Raw genomic sequence first — 6824 nt, forward strand, 5'->3', positions numbered from 1 at the left:
TGTCCACTGATGTTGCCTCACCAGCAATCAGTCTATTACCTTGTCCCTCTCTAGCTCTGTAGCCTCCTCCAGGCCAACAACTTGTCATGAGTTCTGAGTGACTTGTCAATTTCTCCAGTCTCTTTTGCTGCATCATTGATGGTCACATCTATCATGTTTTCAAATGTTCCCTTAAAATGACATCTGTCAAAGGCCAAGTCTGTCCCAGTGTGTTACATGACAATAGATTCTGTTTGATAACACCCTGTGAAGTGTCTTTGTCTGCATATATAAAGTGTTGAACGTGCTCGATTAAAGCAAACTGTTGTTTTGCAAAAGCCTGCAAAAATAGTCCATCACTGCAGATATTTATCTAAAATCGTTACTGTTTGGGCTCTATGTGATTCTGTGGGCACTAGACTTTTAAAAATTTAACTTTGTTTTGCACAAAAAGATTATCTATAAGTAAATACAAAGATACTAAATCAGTTCTGTATAGTTTTTGTAGAGAGAAACAGAAACAAGCATTGAAATTTTGACATTTCTTGGAGATTCTCTACAATTGCAAAAACAAAGGTTTTTTTCTATGGGTTTAAGATTTAAAACTGATGAGTTTCCAAAGTAATACTTTACAAATGGATAGATCTACCTTTATTGTGCTACCTGTCATAATGAAAGTGACTACAAAGTAATTCATTTGTTAACTAGTTCACATTTAATGCTAAGAAGCCAAGTCATATGCATGCATAGAATCATTTAATTCTAAACATCCTATAAAGAAGTATAAACTGAACAAGATGCCAGGTAGCAGTAAACATTCAAGGCAGATTGCTGATTATGTAACTGTGGTGCCTTTAGCTGTCACTACCATCTGTTAGTTCAGACACACATACGCAAGCACACACACACACAGATACAGTGCACCATGGTTTACAAGAAGACTATTTTCCTCTGCACATTGTCTGCAGTGAAATTGTGAATAGTGTAAGAGGGAAAATTGGCTCTCACCACGCCAACTCTTTAATTTTATATTGTCATAATGTAATAATGTATCCAATTGTTCCACTGTACTGTTTCTATTATTTCCAAAGCTTGATTACTCTTTCAGTTGGTAAAGTATACTCATTGTGACTGCTTTTCATTCCTTCTCAAAATAGTCAACAATACAGTATAGGGAACAATCAACCACTGAAAGTCTGCAGATGGACTCAGTGACTCATGAAACTTCCCCATGCACAAATGTAATGTTCTTCAGCCCACTAACAACATTGTGATTTCATTTGGTGATTTTTCTGCCAGCTAAACCAACTTGACAGAACCTGAGGAAATGCCCTAAAATTTGATTAATAGATAAACTTGGAGTCCTCTGCCTTTGGTTGACTGCAGATGGATTGATTAAATTATATCCTAGCCAAATATGAAATAATTCATAGCCATCACTTCTTCTGTATTGTTTGGGCAAGGGACTACAGAATTACAAGCATCATCTGACATTCACAACAAACTTTTAATGAATGATTCTGCTTGTTGTGATTGTTGATGCTCCAGTTCTAATTAAGCATCATGAGTCAGAGCATGGAAATCTCTTCACAATCATGTTATTCCATTCTGAGATAGGTGACATTTTGAAAGTGGTTGCAATGCTCCTGAGTATTTCCAGCGACAGCAGTTTTAATTGTTTTTTTTAAATTTCTCAAAATATTTCTGCCTTGCATTATGTTATGTGAAACTTCAGATGAAGTGGAATCTCTCTCACACGATGTGTAGTGGTAATGCATTGGGAATTTTTTTCTTTTGGCCAGTTATTTTTAACCCCCACCCCCACCCCTGTGCCCTTTTTAATTGCTCATTGTCATCGAGGATGCAGATCACCAATGTTTGACATTTTGTGTCTGGATTGGATCTGACAAAGCCATTTCAGATTGAAGCAGAATCATGTTCAAACATTACACTCAAATATTCTTTTTTTAATTATTCTGTCATAGAATGTGGGCATCAGTGGTCAAGCCAGCATTCATTGCCATCCCTAATTGGAGTTAGAGGTCAACCGCATTGCTGTGGGTCTGGAGTCTCATGTAGGACAACAATTTCCTTCTCTAAAAGACATTAAGAGAACAAAATGAGGTTGCCCTGACAACTGACAATAGTTTTGTGATCATCAATAGACTCTCAATTCCAGAATTGTTTTCGAATTGAATACAAATTTCACCATAAATTCCCTACAGTGTGGAAGCAGACCATTCGGTCCATTGAGTCCACACCAACCCTCTGAAGAGTATCTCACCCAGACCCACACCCACACCCACCCCCCCCCCCCTCCCCCCCCCTCCCCCCACCCTATCCCTGTAATCCTGCATTTGCCATGGCTAACCCACATAGCTGTACATCCCGAGACACTATGGGTAAACCTGCCTATCTCCTTTTCCACCTATCCACTCCACCCTCTCCTCCCTGACCTATCACCTTCATCCCCTCCCCCACTCACCTATTGTACTCTATGCTATTTTCTCCCTACCCCCACCCTCCTCTAGCTTATCTCTCCACACTTCAGGCTCTCTGCCTTTATTCCTGATGAAGGGCTTTTGCCCGAAACGTCGATTTCGTTGCTCCTTGGATGCTGCCTGAACTGCTGTGCTCTTCCAGCACCACTAATCCAGAATCTGGTTTCCAGCATCTGCAGTCATTGTTTTTAACCTATGGGTAATTTAGCCTGGCCAATCCATCTAACCTGCACATCTTTGGACTGTGGGAGGAAACCAGAGACCCTGGAGGAAACCCATGCAGACAGGGGAGAATGTGCAAACTCCACACATGCTGTCACCTGAGTCTGGAATCAAACCCAGGTCTCTGGTGCTGTGAGGCATCTACTATGTCTAGATTTGAACCCAGATTCCTAGAACATTACTTGGGTCTCTGAATTAATAGTCCAATGATAATAATACTCCCCAGACCCCCTGCTTATTTTGTTCACTCATGGCATATTTATAAGCCTGCAGCACTTCCCAAACCATTCTGTTTGCCTCTAATTAGAAAGACTTGCTCATCTCATGGCCCAGAACCCAATGGCTGAATCAGCAAGTGTCAAACAAACCCTTTGAAAATGGCTGATTTCACTTTGTTTTCAAGGGCAAGGAAGTGTCGGGCAGTTGGTTTGGATTAAGATAAGACTTGCTTACATCTGTTACTCTGTATGCTTATATGTTGGCCTGCAAATTAACAAGTCATACCTGGTCTGCCCTCACTGAGATATTTGAACCTGCCTTTGGAAAGATTTAATAATTATTGGTGCTAAGAGGGAAATTCACATTGGTTTGGTTTCAAGATCAGGGAGGTGGGGAAGCTGGAAAGTAGGTGGCTTTCAGACATTTTAAAAACTGATTGAACTGCTGTGATTAGCTATAGGAAACAAAAGCTTGCAGTAGATTCAGCCAAAGTCTATGGAAATTGCTGAAGGAAAGCAGTCTCTATTAAGCACTGAACGGACATTCTCGACACCACTGAGATGATATAGCAACATTTACTGTTCAAAATGCTTGTGGAAAATACTTGTTCCGAAATGTTGTATGAATGCTGAAACTGTAACGCAAGGAAGCTTGAATGCTTATTTAGCATAAATACCAAAGATGGTGCAAGATCATGTTTTTTCTTCATAACCACAAATTTCTACTTACATTTTTACAAATACAAATACTGGAAACTTAACATTAGTACCGTCACTCACTTCTCAGCTACTGGTAGACCAGAAAGACATTTCAACATTTGCAGTTTTTGATTATGTTTGCTGTTGAATTTGTATTTAAGAGCGTATTTTTAACTGACTGATTTTTGGTGTGGGGAAGGCTGGGGGTGGGGTACACCCTGATAGAGCTTTGTAATAATTGTTTTGCAAAGAACTGGAATAGACTCAATGAGTTTACCAGCCTCCTTCTCAGCTGGTGAGTTACTTAATAGGAGGGATGACTGCTTATTAAATGCCTTATTAACTGCACATCTCGCTTCATTAATGTGCAGTTTACTAAGCTCGCCAAAAAAATTGGACATCGAGAATTCTTCACATGGAAGTCAGAGCGGGTAATTGTTACTTGAATGTGCCTGCAGATCAGCTGCAGCTCAGAGAAGATGTTTCCATGATATGGGGGAACTCAAGGGTCATAAATATAAATGAATCACTAATGAATCCAACTGGGAATTCTGGTGAAAATTCATGTTGATAATCTTATCACAAAATCAAATGTTGATAGCGTTAAATAGGTAAAGTTGCCATAGTCCTATCAGAGTACAGGGTTGCTCCCTCATTAGGGAGAGAAATAGAGGATGGTGACTTTAACTGGATGGGTCACCAAGCCTCAGGCGAGGCAAGAGGTTGAGAAGATGGAACCTTCTTGTTGACCTCACCTGGTGTGAGAATTGAACTACCATTTTGGTGTCACTGTGCATTGAGTGACAGCCATTCCATGTAAATCCTTGTTGGTGCAGCCATTTCTCAATTTCATTTTTTTTCAAATCTTTACCAGAAGGGGAGACCAGTAAAACTTACAAATGAGACATTTTGTTTTTATTCATTCAGAAATGTCGCCGTTGCTGTCTGGGCCAGCATAACGATTGCCCAGCCCTAATTGTCCAGAGGGCAGATAAGAGTCAACCACATTGTTGTGGGTCTGGAGTCACATGCAGGCCAAAATGGGTAAGGATGATTGTTTCCTTCCCTAAAGTGAACCAGATGTTTTTTTTCCTGATGATCAGGAATAGTTATCATTCGACTCCTAGTTCCAAATTATTTTATTGAACTCAAACTGGATTCAAGCCCAGGTTCCCAGAACATTACCTGAATCTTTAGATTAAAGCCATGTCCTCCCCAAGGTCCAGTTGATCCAACTCATCTTGCATATTTCAAAATGGAGTTCCAGTACAATGTGTACACACATTTGCAAGAATTACTGTTTATTTAAATGAAAGAGCATATATCTATACATAGTGCCTTTCACGCCTTCTGGCACTTTACACCTTTTCTTAGTGCTAACAGTTCAAAAAGGAGTCATACTGGGCCAAAACATTAACTCTGCTTTTCACTCCTTAGATGCCAGCAGACGCGCTGAGTTTCCCCATACACTTCTATTCTCCAGCATCTGATGTTCTTTGTTTTATTTAAGACTGGTCACAATGTAGGGTGTTTGCCAACAGATGATCTGTGATGCTACTTGTTTGATAAATATTGGATAAAAATACAACGTTCTTCTTCTGAAAGGGGTCCAGAAATCTTTTGCATCCTCCTGAAAAGTTAGGCAGCATCTCACTTTGTGATGTCAGCTGAAAAATGGTAACTTCCCCAAGGTTACCCTAGAGGGGGAGCCTAGCCTTTGAGCTCACTACTTTGGGTTTTAAAATTCTCAGCTAGTTTTCAAATCCTTTCATGGTCTTGGCACTCTCATCTCTGTGACTTTCTCCAGCACAGCAACTCTCCGATACTATTAGTGGAATAATGGTAAGAAGGAAAGGGTAGGCAAGTGGATGTGAGCCATGATCTTATTGAATGGCAAGGCTGACTCAAAAGGCCAAATGCACTACTCCTGTTCCTTTTTCTTATGGTCTTATATCTCTACATTCCTCCAATTCTGTTCCTGATTTTAATTACTCGACCACCAGCAGCTATGCCATATGTTATGATGTGGAGGTACCAGTGTTGGACTGTGGTGGACAAAGTTAAAAATCACATGACACCAGGTTATAGTCCAACAGGTTTATTTGGAAGTACAAGCTTTCGGAGCACTGGTCCTTCATCAGGTAGCTAGTGAAACAGGGTCATAGAACACAGAATTTATAGCAAAAGATCATAGTGTCATATAACTGATGCAATTTATTAAACAAACCTAGAGTGCTGTTAAGTCTTTCATCCTTTAGAATGGGTTGCAGGTTTCGATTCATTTATATGTGAATCCCTGAACTTCTTTCAAGTCACATTCCTGAGATAGCTTAAGGTTTTATAAAGAAGGGTTACAGTTCAGACAATGTATTAAAGATGTGGGATATGTCCTTCAAACGAAGCAGCAGCATCAAGTACACAACCTAAGTATCTGCTCATTCAATATACTTTCTTCCTCTTACAGAAAAATGTGTCCATCAGCAGGGGATGAAATGATGCTCAAGCTCAGCATGTCAAGCTCCAAATTGTGGTGGTTACAATTGCTGGACTATTGGACAACAATTGCTGGAATATTGGACAATGCTCTCTCTATCCAGTAGACCATTAATGAGCAGCATGTTGTCATATGGGGTGGGCCAGAGTGTTTCAGCATTTCTCAGGACATGTTTATTTGACGGCTGCTGAAAACCAACACATTTTGTTGAAGCTCTTCATCTTGGACTCATCAGGAAAATTCCAATGCAAGGAATGCCAGTGGAAAGGGAAAACAACAATTATAGAGGATGGTGCTGAGAAGTCAAAAGAGTTCTCTCTCCTTGATGAAACTACAACACAGGAGTACCTTTATGCCAAACAGCAGAAGCAGCATGCAATAAACATGGCTGAATAAATGTACTCAGTGATATGCACCTCTATGACATCTTTATCAGGTTGCTTCAGGATTCTGAAACACTTCTACAGCCATTTTCATTCCAAAAATGTTCACTCCAAAGATTGGAAGGAGATGGATGCTAATAGCTAGCCTGTCAGTTTGATGGTACCATTCCTTTGCTGAGCCATATCCGAGAGGTCAGTTCAAGAGCTGACCAGCCATCGATACCTTGCTTGGCTAAGTTAAAGTCTTATTAAGGACAAATATTAGAAGTGAGTCTTCAGGGCTTCCTCGGATATTAAGAGCTGGGCAGTTGTCTGAAGCTGGTGATAA

The 6824-nt window shown here is 40.2% G+C and overlaps 1 protein-coding gene across 1 annotated transcript in view; it reads left to right on the top strand.

The window, feature by feature from the left end:
* The window catches only part of LOC122540401 (putative pleckstrin homology domain-containing family N member 1), an 83802-nt gene extending 77274 nt beyond the window's left edge, over window positions 1-6528 (top strand). The window contains exon 14 of the transcript XR_015753438.1: window positions 6084-6528. The gene's annotated coding sequence lies outside the window, so the exon portion shown is untranslated. The remainder of the gene's footprint in view (window positions 1-6083) is intronic.
* The last annotated feature ends 296 nt before the right edge of the window (window positions 6529-6824 follow it).

This window comes from Chiloscyllium plagiosum, unplaced genomic scaffold (assembly GCF_037043375.1).
Source record: "Chiloscyllium plagiosum isolate Xiang-an unplaced genomic scaffold, Cpla_swu_hap1 HiC_scaffold_37, whole genome shotgun sequence".
Classification (NCBI taxonomy): Eukaryota; Metazoa; Chordata; class Chondrichthyes; order Orectolobiformes; family Hemiscylliidae; genus Chiloscyllium; species Chiloscyllium plagiosum.